The sequence below is a fragment of the Sarcophilus harrisii genome, chromosome 4 (assembly GCF_902635505.1).
Source record: "Sarcophilus harrisii chromosome 4, mSarHar1.11, whole genome shotgun sequence".
Taxonomy (NCBI): domain Eukaryota; kingdom Metazoa; phylum Chordata; class Mammalia; order Dasyuromorphia; family Dasyuridae; genus Sarcophilus; species Sarcophilus harrisii.
Window position 1 is genome coordinate 118152282 of NC_045429.1, and position 13980 is coordinate 118166261.

Below are 13980 nucleotides of genomic sequence, written 5' to 3' on the forward strand. Positions count from 1 at the left end.
CAGGACTTAGAATCTGGAAGATAAGAGTTCAAATCCAGCCTCATATACTTAATAGTTGTCTATTAAGACAACTTAGACAAAAATTAGAGACAAAATTAGAACAGAAAGGTACTAGCAAGGATCCCTGAAGAACCTTCTTTTGGACATACCTTTGCTTGTTTCTTGCTCACCATGTAAGTGCCACTGCCAAAAAGAAGGGAGAGATCATTAAGAATGATCATCACCTGGAACCAGAGGCTTTCCTTAGACAAATTTAGTCTCCATGTGCATACATATTTATTTGGGTTAGTGTACAGATGCCCATTCAGTCCCTATCAATACTTACTCACTTTGTGGATTATGACTCTGTGCTTTGTCTTCCAACAGTGAACTAATAGATCTCTAGAGATTGAAAAACAAAATTAAATATTAGCTAGGCAAAGCATAATTATAGAAAGATAAATTTGCTTGCAGAAAAAAAGCCTAAAGTCAATTTCAGTTGAGAAAACAGCAACTAAACATGTTGTGTACACAAGGTACTGTTCCAACATTCCCAAGTTAAAATTTGGATTATTGGCTTATTTGCATTTTCTTTCACAAAGCAGCCCCACATTGGCATTAATAATGGAAAGCAGACTCTCTGTGCATTTTGAAAAGTTCACTAGGCCAGGTGAAAGATGGGGTGTAAGAAGCTTTCAGTTTGTGTACTGCTTTCTTATTGACTATTTCTACTTTAATCAGAATGTGAGTAACGTAATAATTAGTCATAATGGCTACTAAACAAATTTAGTTCACTAGATAGACTGACCAAATAAAGATGGGCTGGTCCTTACTTAAGCAGAAGACTAAAACTCAACTAATAGAAGACTGATGTTGGGATAACAGTTATGTCAAATACAATCTCCTTCCCCTACTATTAATACCTATGCTTTTCTCTACATGGTGTCACATTTTATGAAAGACACTGACAAGCTATACCTTGGAAGGTAGTCCTACATATCTTCAAATAGAACTGGAATCTCAAATGCCATTTAATCCAACAGATATTTGAACAGAAATTTGTTCTTACAACAGCCTTAACAAATGGGTCTTTAGATGCTGTTTGAAGATTTGAAGAGAAGTAAGAAATCAAATATTTATTTATTATGGTCTACTATGTACCAGATTCTGTGTTAAACAGTAAACTAATATTTTCTCTTTTGATTCGCCCAACAAACCTAGGAGGTGTATAGTATTTTTATTCTCATTTTAAATTGAGGTTACAGAAGCAAACATAGAGTAAGTGACTTGTTAGTATCTAATGCCAGCATCACACAGCTAGTAAAAGTATGAGGTCAGATTTGAACTTGGACCTCTCTGACTCTGGATCAGGGGTCTATCCACTTTGCCACTTAGCTGCTTCTTAAGGGGATCCTATTATCTTCTAATGTGGCCCATTTTACTCTTGGATAGCTATAATTGTTAAGGTTTTTTTCCTTTACATTAAACCTAAATCAGCTTCTCTGCCATTTTATCCATCACTCCTACTTTAATCCTCTACAGCCAAACAAAACTTCTAATATCTCTTTCATATGATCTCAAAACTTTTAAGTCATAAACAAGTGAAAGACTTGAAAATGTGTGAGATAATTTGAAAATATTTCTCTGCCTTAAATATGATCCATTCCTTCAATCAATTCTTCTATACCATGCTCTCTAATGCTCTAACTACTCTGGATGTCCTCTTCTGGACATAATACAGCTTAGCCATATCTTGCTAAAAATGTAGCCTGGTTGAGCAAATATAGAGCTAAATTATTTCTTCTCTTATTCCTCACACCATGACTACATTAATGTGGCCTACCAAAGTGGTAGCTTTGGGGCTGCCATATTACACTGTTGACTTATATTGAGATTTCAATCTACTGAAACTTCCAAACTTTTTTTTCACATTAATAGTTGCCTACCCATCCTTTATTTGTGAAGTTAATTTTTGGAATTCAAGTGTTCACCCCTTCTAAATTTCATCTTATTTGATTTAGTCCATTGTTGAGCTTGTCAAGATTTTTTTTTGTGTATGTTTGACTCAGTCCCCCTAAATACCATGCAATCTGCCAATAAGCATATCACCTCTGCATTCATCTAAGTCATTGACAAAAATGTTGACAGCAAAGAGGCAAAAAGAGATCTGAGACACTCCACTAATTTTCCTTTCCAATCAATTGACAGTGAATCATTAAATGACTGTTCTCTGAGTTTTGTCCTCAACCAGGTCCAAATTTCTCCAGTTGTATTATCAATTAGCTCATATCTCTCCATCTTATTTAAAGTTTTAGCATGAGAGGTTTATTAAAATATTTTGTTAATGTTTAAGTTTGTAATTCTATAGCAGAGAGCTAGTTGGCATAGTGAATTTTGTGCTAGATCTGGAGTCAGGAGATCTGAGTTCAAATATGACTTCAGATATTTACTACCTGTGTGACACTGGGCAAGACACCCAACCTCTGTCTGCTTCAGTTCCCTCATCTGTAAAATAGGGACAATAATAAGCACCTATCTTCTAAGGTTGCTTATGATAAGAAGATGAGATTCTCTCTCTCTCTCTCTCTCTCTCTCTCTCTCTTTCTCTCTCTCTCTCTCTCTCTCCTTCTTTCCTTCCACACTTCCTTCTGTCTCTTATTATCTCTTTCTCTCTCCCCTTCTTATTCTCCCTCTCTTTATATATATTTTATTTATGCACAAATATTAATATATATATGTGTGTGTATGCATTTGCTATTCCAAATATTTTAAAAAGAATTCTTTGCAAGGCATTTAAATCATCAGTTTCTCAGGATAAACACCACTGGAGAAAGAGAATAGAGAATGCAGATAGCTATGGAGCTGAGAAATTTTCTTAATTTGGAGCAGGATGTAATAGTCTACTGTTTTCTGACCAACCTTATACTTCTCTGTAATATTTTATTTCTCTTTTTCTGTATTGAAGTAAGAACCAGTAGGATGATTTGGAAATTTTACACCCAAAAGATCTTGCTTGGTAGAGATGGCGATTCCAGATTTCTGTTAGGTCCTTCACAGGGGAACATGGTTGATGGTCTGAGGTTCAGTTACCAGTGGCAAGCTACTAACCAGCTGCTTTAGGAAAACCACTTATTCTCTCCCTTAGCGGCCAATAAGCATGGACAGAACTGTGTCCAGAGTGATGATAGCTTAGAGTCTTCTTACATGCTAGGTGAAGGGCTTTTTGCCATGACTTGACAGCTTTCTAGGCACATTCTCATAGGGTAATATGTAGGCATTTTGTGAATCTTTATTCTTGGGTTTCTCCATTTTTAACAATACCAAGTGGCTTTAAGATAGTAAAAGTTATCCTCTCTTTTAAAAAAAATATTTTTTTTTGATCTGAATTTTTGAGGCAGCATATTTCCACTTGTTATTTCTGGCTCACCAGGAATATATCACAGACTGCAAGTATCTACTGATCCCTCAGTCCAGGAAGTGGTTCCAGTGGCAATACTTTCAAGGCTTTTCCACCACATTTTCAGGTACATCTTCCTTTTTGTTCTTTTTAACCCTTTTCTGTCATTTTGGTCCTTTTGGATTTTTTGGTCCCCCATCTTGAAATAAGGAAAAGAGTTGAGATAATATTGAAAAACATTTTACAAACCTCAAATTATAATATAAATGCTAGCCATTATTATCACAGTATTCCTCTGTTTTCCATCACATTTTCAGCTACATCTTTCTTTTTGTTCTTTTCATTTATTTTCTTTTTGACCCTTTTCTCTCATTTTGGTCCTTTGAGGTTTTTTGGTCCACCATCTTGAAAGAAGAGAAAGAATTGAGATAATATTGTAAAGAATTTTACAAATCTCTAGTCATAATATAAATGCCAGTCATTGTTATCACAGTATTTCTCTGTTTTACCAGTCTAGTTATCTTGTGAAAAAAATAAAGTGACTCTGGAATAATTGTTTCTTGATGAAGCTGATGGCTCTTAGTGATTGTTTCCCTTACTAAGTACTCAAAAAGCAGGCCCAATAATGTGTTCTATATTTTTGATGGCAACAGGAGTCAAACTCAGGAATCTATAGTTTCCAGCTCCTACTCACTTCTCTGATATGAAGCTTGGGGCACATGCTCTTCTTTGCTACAGTTTTCAGCTCTAAAGGAAGCTATTATAGACTTGGAGCTTTTTCAATGACATTTTCAATGTATTTCTTCCTATTATTCTCCACATTCTTTTACCCTCCAACCTCCAAACACAAGAGGATTCCCTTCTGCTATCAATTCTATTCTTTCAGATGACCTTCATCTTCCCTGATAATCTGGAGACTAGAAACACATCCTGTACATCTTTCACTTTCTCTTCAAATCAGACCCAATCTTTCACTTTGAACATGTACTTGTACATGTAGCTTTGTCCAGGCTGAGCAGCAGAGAGGTTAATAATTGGTCTAAAATTGATTTTGGACTAGAGTTCAGGTCTGGTCATTCACTTTTAGTCTAGTGCATGTTTTACTTCACAACCTGCTTTTCTAGAAATTTTTGAGTGGTCTCTGAAAGTTTCCAACTTGTGGATTGTGGCTATAGGTGTGCGCCTACAATTGTGGCTAGAATAAAATAGGTTTCTAATTGCATAGACTGCTTAATTAGGGCATGGTAAAACCATAGACCCTGAGTTTCTATATTTGTTTTAGCTTCTTTTTGTTAGTGTTGGTTTTCCCCATGGATTCTCTGGTATTCCTATTAGATGGTACAATAATAGTAACAAATTCTAAGGGTGATAAATAAGATAGAGAAGGTAACAGAATGAGAATGAACTACAGTCAGAGACGCAAACAGACCAGAACATCTCCAGCTCTTAAACCCCAAAATCCTTCATATGTCTTATCTTTCTCTTGGACTCCCCCTTGCTTCATCATGGTGGGAGGGAGAAAGAGGAGAAAAGCCAGGGGAGAAGGGAAGGAGAAAGTGGGTGCTTTATAATGAAGGCATATTGTAACATTTCTCTCCAGGTGGTACTTTGTTACCAGCAATTAGCTCCTCATTGATCTTTGAAGGGCTAATTCTTATGTGGTTTGCAAGGGCCCTAGAAGGTCCAAGTGTTGAGTGGGTGCACTTTAAAAGTATTTGTGGAAAAAAAAAGAGAGTGGAGCTGTAAGAAATTTACAATACAATGAGGTAATCTCCTCTGCACCCCAGTTAGCGGGCATTAGCCATAGCGGTAATTTGTTTTTATTCCTGTTATTATCCCCTTGGGGCACTAATGGTCACTTTATTAATTAGTTCAAAATTGCATTGTAGGTCAAATGGCAGCTCTTTCCATTGTGGCAAATTGCTCCTGGGACAGACAGCCCAGTAAATGGAAATGTTTCTGCAAAATAGGGACTGAGGTTTTGCTTTTGAGCTAACGAGCCCAAGAGGCCAGCTGCACTTTCAGGGGACAGAGAAGGGATTTGAGATGGGAGCTTTTCTCCAAATCCACTTTTAGACAGTCAGAGATTCATAGAACTATATTTCCACGTGTCTAAGCCTAGATTGATTGTATTTTGTGGTGCTTTGCTATCTGAGGTTTTCTTGAAAGAAGCTAATGAGTCGACTATTTATTATTTATTTTGCTCTTTCACTGTTTCCCCCTTTCTTTAAATGCAAACCCATCACCAGTTGTAAGACTGCTTTTACCTCTTAAAGCCTCTATCCTCTTCCTTCCTAAGCTCCTTTCTTCTCTAGTCCCATCAAATTGCTTTTCTTTATTTGTGTGGTCTTTAAAATAGGGTTGATGGTGAGGGGAAAGCCGGGTTGATTCTGGTTTCCATCTGCCATAGACTCACTGTGTGGCCTTGAAAAAGTTACCCCAGTGGTCTGCTTTTTGCTTGAAAGGAGTGAATTTACATACCAAGCACGATACGCCTGTATTTAGGGGCTACTAAGCATTGGGTACACTAACCAATATTATTCATTCTTCCATTTGAACAAACATTTATAATAAAGGGCATCTCAAGTCATCTAAATCTGGGCCTCAGTTTCTTGTGAGGAAAACTATTAATGAGGAAGCAGAACCAGATCAGAGTTTCTTAACCTGTGCCCATGGGGAAAAAATATTTTTTACATTTTGTGAACTGCATTTCAGTATAATTAATTTCCGTTAAAATTCTGTTATGAATTTTTTTATTTTGTGAATTTATTTTTATTTGATGAATTTATTTTATGAATTTTATGAACATTTGGAGAAGAGATCCATGGGCTTTACCAGACTGCCAAAGGAATCTGTGACATAAAAACCCAAAACATTAAAAAACCCTAAGGTAGTCTTTAACTTACAATTTTATAGTCTCTTCCACTCAGTTCCCATTTAATCCAATCCAATCCAAGAAGCATTGATTAAACAGCTATTATGATTGGAGGCACTGTACTAGACCTGGGAATGCAAATAGAAAAATAGTTCCTGCTCTCAAAGAATTTCCATTTTATTGGTGATACAGATCATGTAAACAGTATGATGTAATATATGTATATATATATATTTATACACAAATATGCACATTTATGAATATTTATATAGGAACGCACAATACAATATATGAATATATATGTATACACATACATATTTATATACACATATCTATCTATAATTTGAGGACAAGGAAAAGAGAAGGCAAGGAAGTGATCTAGGTACTAAGGGGGAATACAAAGATAATGTAACAAAGATAATTAACAAATTAATCTTTGTCAAATGAGATTATAACAGCAGAATTACAGTTTGATGTCATATTTTCATTTGATAGAATAAATTCTATTTATTTGGTCCCCTCTCAGGGACCAGTCCACTTGGCATTGCAAAAGCAATGCTTAGAGGCATCTGTCAGTGGAAGACCTTCTCATTCTGATTAGACCTCAAGGAAATCTAGGGGAACAGCATAATCCTCCTAATTTTTGCAAACCTGAATATGTTCAGAGCAGTGAGAAGGGATACTGGGGATCAGGTTATGTGGAGTAACCATAAAATGGTCTTTTTACAAATCCAAAGAATCTCTAGACCTGTAGCTTTTTCTTAATGGGTACAGTAAGAAAAATTTGGATATTTCAGCAGGCCAAGAACCAAGAAGAAACTTCAGGCTCTTTGATTTTTAGTCAAGTCTTTTATTAAGAGCTCTGGAGCTTCTCTAGCGCCATACTAACTTACCTACCATCTTTCCACTATTATTTTTGCTTCCTTTGAACCTAGTGGACTGATTTTCAAAGTCAATGTAAGTAAAATCTATTTATGGATCTGGTGATGCTGTGAGTCAAATTATGTTCAACAAACACAGTTATAGGCAATAAAGCCCCATATAACAGCTTATTTTGGAGACCATGTGGCATAATGGATCAAGTCAAGAAGACTTGGATTCAAATCCTACCTGACACACATTAGCTCTCTCTGGGCAAGTTGACTAATATCTATGTCCCCTTAACACTGTTAAGTTACAATAGTTTCTATTGATAATATGCATTCTATAGAATTTCCATACTAGAAGGTCTGTCTTTAGATTGATGAAATCATAGGTATAGACAAAAATTTAAAAAAAATCTCACAAGATGTAGTATAACTTATATTGAATAGGGTAAGAATTCCTTAAAGACCTGTCATATCCTAGTAGTAAGGGCAAATAAAGCATTTAACCTTTAAGTGTTACATGGAATTCTCTAAGACTGTAGTTTACAGATGAGTCATTGATATGCAAAAACTGAGTTTTTACTGGGAGTTCCTCTATATTGATGTAAATCAAAAGTTCAGACCAAACAAACAAGCAAGGAAGCAAGCAAGCAAACAAGCCAATATGAAGATCTTTGATGGGTTCCCTGACAGCAATGATATAATTGAATTCTCTTTCTCATGATACTTTGCTAAATATTTTCCAATGTAATGAATTTTCATTTAGTTGAAAAAACTTAACTCAAATTCAACATAGAATTTAAGAGGAAGAAAAAGAAAAATGTAAGCAGGTTATTAGAGGGGCAGCTTAGATTAGTAGATGGAGTGTTGAACTGGCAGTCAGATGACTGGGGTTCATATCTGGTGTCAGTCAGGTACTTGCTAGAAATATGATCAATCTCAGACTGTCTGAGCCTCTGTTTCCTTACATGCATGGATACTCATGCCACCTCTCTTGACTTTGCAAAGTTTAAAGTGTTACATAAATATGAGTTATTTTTAATGTCTTAGGAGCTTTTCCAGTAAGACAGCTCCAGGAATAGCTTTGGCTCAAATTATTTTGATTTTGAAAACATGGGACCAGAGCAGAATTTGTATGACCAGTCTAGTGAGGGGAAATGAAGTCATATGCAAGCAAAGAACCTTCTAAACAAAGTAAGAAACTAGTTTTTCAAGTTTAAAAGAGATTTATGGAAAATATATGAAACATATTAGAAGGAAATAGCCTTTTTTGTTTTCATTCTTGTAACTAATGTGGCTATATCTGCAATACGAAGTAGCTAATCCATTGAATAAGTTAGTGGCTTGGATTTCTCTTTAAAGGAATTTCTCTTTTGTACCTCCACATATTTTTTTCTTTTTTAATTTAATTTTTTAGGTTATGCATGTACATTCATTTCTTTATATATTTCCATATGATTCATTTTGGGAGAGAAAAATCATAACAAAAGGGAAAAATCATGAGAAAGAAAAAAAAAACAGAAGAAAAAAAAAAGGTGAAAATTGTATGTTTCAACCTGCATTCAGTTTCCATAGTTCTCTCTTTGGATACAGATGACATTTTCTATACAAAGTTCATTAGAATTGCCTTAGATTACTGTATTACTGAGAAGAGCTAAGTTTATCATGGTTGAACATCACACAGTCTTGCTGTTACTATATACAATGTTTTCTTGATTCAATTCATTTCACTCAGTATCAGTTCATGTAAGTCTTTCCAGATTTTTTTTTTCTGAAATCTATCTTCTGAGAATAGCAAAGTCATTCATGGCTGATCATCTCACAACATTGTTATTACTTTGCACATAGCACATTTCACTTTCCTTGAGCTCACGGAGGACTTTTCAAGTTTTTTTTTGAGAGCATCCTGCTCTAATGAGCAGGATTTATTGATTAATAATTATAGGATATTATGAATTTCTTTTTCTTTCTTCTTCTTTTTTCTTTTTCTTTTTCTTTCTTTTCTTTTCTTTTTTTTTTTTTTTTGCTGAGGCAATTGGGGTTAAGTGACTTGTCTAAAGTCACACAGTTAGGAGGTGTTAAGTTTCTGAGACTAGATTTGATCTCAGGTCCTCCTGATTTCAGGGCTGGTGCTCTATATACTGGGCCACCTAGCTGCTTCATATTATGCATCTCTTTAATGAAATTATTGGTACTTCTTATCCTGCCCAGTTCATTACCTGCAGTATTGTTGCCTACTCACACTCATCATGAATCTCTCTAGTATTCTTTGGGAGATCCTCAATTCTATTTCTTCAGAAATAATTATATTGTTCCTATATCACCAGATGAAAAATGATGTTAGAAAGATGGGACTTTGTTTTGGAGAAAAGCTTGTGGTCATTAAGATAATCTCAGTTTCCTAAAGGCCTTCCTCCTCTTCCATTTAGTAAAAGTGTATTGTACATTTGAATAATCTGACCAAGATATATATGCCAATTGTGCTTTACAGGTGATTTGTCAAATTGTATGTCATTCTCTGGAAAATAGTTAGTTTTGGGTTTTCTTTTGTATTTTACAACCTGGACCTTCCATATCTTTTATTTATTTTATTTTCCACATATTGTACTCTCCTCCTACTTTATTATCCACAGCACTCTACTGTCAGAATATGATTTGTTCCTGGGACTTGGAATACTGTCCCTCATCACTTCTGTCCTGAAGCTTCCCTCGAGACTCAGCTAAAAGACTCACTGTCTTACAAAAAGCCTTTCCCAATTCCTCATTTCTCTCCTCCCTCTCAATACCTTCTTTCCCCTATGGGAGTCCCTTTCATTTACAGCATAAAATGTTTTTATATGCACATAGTTGTTTACATGTTGTATACCCCAGTAGAATGTGAGAGTTTTGTTGTTGTTGCTGCTGCTGCTGTTTTAGGGCCAAGAACCATTTATTGCCAGCATTTCATGTGTCAGAAGTGGGATTTAAATCACCAGTCATATTGGCTCTGTCCTGTCCCTGGATAATAGTGGCTCATAGAGAGAGTGAAGCTGAAGACTTTGTGTATCTCTGACTCACTTAAAAATCCAATTTACACATGAATCAAAAGGCATCACTATACTATTTTACCATTTCTCTCCTTAAAACCCTGTGATGATGGGCTATAACAAAGTAGCAGGTGAAAATACACTGGGAGCTGTAGTTACAACCCTGCCCATAGGCAACCTGGACCATAGGGTCATCTTCTCAATGGAAGCAACAGTGAGATTTGGCAGCCTCAAATCTCTGAACAACATTAGAAGTTTCGTACTGCTTACCTCCATGTGTGAGGAAGGGACTAGAAAAGCTTCCCTAAAAGTTGTCTACTCACCCAACCTGATCTGACTACTGCAGCAGGTGGGGATCCCACCCTGTGGTCAAGATGCTAAAAAAGTACAAAAACTTCCAAAAAGTTAATTCTAGATGTGCAAAATTAGAGAAGTCACACCAAATGTTCATATGGACTATTTGTGTCCAACCTATGCCCTCCAAACTTGTGTTGGTTTGACAGTCAAGTTGGACACACTATAACTGGACTCTAACATAATGATGTCATTTTGGTCCTCTTCAAGAACAAGGCCAATCACCAATCAAGCAACCATAAAATTCCTGTGAATTTTCACCTTGGGATCTCTCAGGTGGTAATGAGTAGATTTTTTTTTCCTATTTTTATTTTACCTTCTCATTCTGGAATATCAGGGCATTACTAATTTTTGTAGTATCATATCTAGATTTTTTTTTTATCATAACTTTCAGGTAGTACAACAATTCTTAGGTTGTCTCTCAATCTTTTGTCTAGATCAATTGTTTTTCTAATGAGATATTTCATATTCTCTTCTATTTTTCATTCTTTTGACTTTGTTTTTTATTATTTTTTTGGTGTTTTATAATATCATTAGCTTCCCCTTTCCCAAGTCTAATTTTTAGAGTTTTTCCCCCTCTAAGTTTTTAGAGCTCTTTTTCCAATTGGTTGACTTTCTTTTCATAATTTTCTTAGACTTCTCTTTTTTTCCCCTTAATTTTTTCTCAAAATTTTCTCAAATTTTTTCTTTCTTCTTATTGCATCTTCTTACACTTAAGACAACTCTCCTCTCCTTTTTGGTCCTTTTTAAGCTCTTCCAGGAACTCTTTTTGTTTTTGTGACCATCTGACATTTTTCTTTGAGGTAGGAGTAGCTTTTTTTTTCCACTACCTTCTTTTGAGTGTGAACACAGATCTTCTCTATTCCAATAGAAGCTATCTGTGCTTGATTCTTTCTCCTTGCTTGCTCATCTTTTTTTTATAATCAGGTTTTAGTCTTAAATTGTAGGGGAGTTATGCCTCAGGCTTTAGGTTTTTCTTATAATTGCTTTCTGAGCTCTGTGGGCTCCCCCTCTCCTGACCCTGGGTACTCCTCTCTACCCCTAAGCCATGGTCCTAGGCATGTTGCATTTTTTCAGTCCCTCCCAAGTTGCAACCTTCAGCTTTTCTCTCTGCTTGGAACTTAAACCAGGGACTTCACTCTCCTGCAAGTGCCCATAGTCAAAAGGATCCCTGTCCATCTGCTGTGTGTACGCTCACTCTTCTTCATCCATAGCTATAGGTTAGGACCATGTGTGGTCACTGTGTCCTGTGACAGTGAAGAGTCCTTCAATTTTCCTCTATTCAGCTCTTTTATCCTCACACTGTCCATGAAGTGAAATTTCCTAAAGCAAAGGTTGCTACTTGTCATTTGTTGACTCAATGGAGTTTGCCTGGAGATATTTGTATTTCAATGGTCCAGGCTTCCACTCTTGGAGGTCAGGTCTCTGGAGTCCTCTCAGATTGTCTTAGGAGGACAACTACTTTACTCCAACTTTATTTTTGCTTCTTTAAGGGCACTTTGAGGCAATATTTTGTCTTGTTTGTGGGAGAAATTTGGAGAGCCCAGTACTTCTGATCTTATTCCACCATCTTTCCAGAATCTTCCCTAAATGCAGTTTTAAGCTACTTTATGCCTCACTAATGTGGACCATTAGGTGGCCCAGTACAGGGACTGGAGTCAGGAAGATTATAAGCCAAATCTGGTCTTAGACACTTAGTAGCTATATGAGCCTGGACAAGTCACTTAACTCTGATTGACTCATTTGTAAAATGAACTGAGAAAGAAAATGGCTGTATATTTGACAAAAAAAAAAAAAAAGAACCTCAATAGAGTCATGAAGTCAGTCACTACTGAAATGACTGAACAATAAAATATCTCACTTTATCATTCTGATTAGTAAACAGAGAGAACCATCAAACAAAGTTATGTTGTTAAAATTTTTTAAAGGGAACCAAGACAAAAGCAATAACTACTTGGCCATATGCCTATTTTCCCATGCATATCAAATTTTTATGCAAACATATCCATAGACTGAAGGCATCTTTGAAGAAAGAGAGCATTAGAAGGAAATAATTAGGCTTTCACAAGATATATTCTTTAGTAGATATTCTATACATCTTTATCATTATATAAATGACTGAAAGATATAGAATGAAAAATCATTCTGTACTTGTTGGTTGAACATGAAAAATAAGTATTTAATTCTAGAGAACAAACTTCCTCCTAAAAAGTTTCTTCTCCAAAAAGATGCCTCCCTATATATGTCAAAACTATAAGATGCACGAATGAAAAGAGAAGCAAAGCAAAGCAAAACAAAAACCAAACAAAACCCTGTCCCTCCTAACCTTTGATAAAGCCTTTATTGATTGTTCACTAAAATTCTCCATGGATTTCTGTTGTGGTGGTCCAATCACAGTGCAGCTGGACCAGTTTTCATAGCTTAGCATAGCACAGAGGGCTATTAAAGTTTACTTAAATAACTTATCTATATAGCAAAATAGGCAGCTAGGCGACATAGTAGTTAGACTACTAGGCCTGGAATCAGGAAGATTCATCTTCTGGAGTTCAAATCTGGCTTGATACTAGTGTGATCCTGGGCAAGTCATGTTATGACCTGTTATTCCCTGAATAAAATTATTATAGATGCCCCTTTTTTCCTTGCCATCAGGACTGGGAGAATTAAGTCAGGAAAGACCTTAAAGTTCTGGCCACTTTACATTCCACTGTATCATAAAATCCAGGTGCATTATCTTCATCCTTGCCCCTCTCCTCACTGTCTCCTGCCCTCAACCTTCCTAACTTGACCCTTATCCTGTCAGGATTAAGTTATGGTCCTCTCCTGGAAGGTCCGACCACCCAATGTCCTTGCCTCCCTCTTTCCCCCAATCTGCCTTTTAAGATTGTATATTCAAGTTATGTGTCCTGTTTAGCTAAATCCTATAAAAAGTCCCTGCCTCAGTTCCTCAGGGCTGAATGAGTTTTGAACATGAGTTCCATTTGGCTGGCTAGGCTAAACTTTCCACATTAAAAAATTATAACCCAATCTCTGTCTTGCCTCAGCTTCTTTAGCTGTACAAGGAACTGAAGAAGGAAATGGCAAATCACTCCAATATTGTTACCACAAAGAGTCAGACATAGCATTTTCCCACATTGCCTCTGTTACAGAGTTAGTCTCATGGTACTGAAGTCTGAATGAGTTTATCATATTAGTTAAGCTAACACAGTTGTGTGATATTCTGAGAGATAAGCAGAGGGAATGCCTGAATTATTCTTCCCTAAATGCTTGGAGGGGAGGGGGAACCCTAAGCCTAAACTATCAGTATGGCTTTGAGGAAATAGCTTTGGAGAGATGAGAGTTCTTAGAATGGGTACAAGTTCCTACTTGTATGAAGGAAGTATCTGCTAGAAGAAGGGCTAGCTTGACAGGAAAGTTAAATTCACCTGATGAGATGTAGAACACCCCTGCCTAAACCATGAGTTACCTGTGGGTACTGTCTCTGCC

The 13980-nt window shown here is 36.2% G+C and overlaps 1 pseudogene; it reads right to left on the bottom strand.

Annotated features, from left to right (window-relative positions):
- Positions 1–2772: 2772 nt before the first annotated feature.
- Positions 2773–7151, bottom strand: LOC111720716 (annotated as a pseudogene).
- Between the last annotated feature and the right edge of the window lie 6829 nt (positions 7152–13980).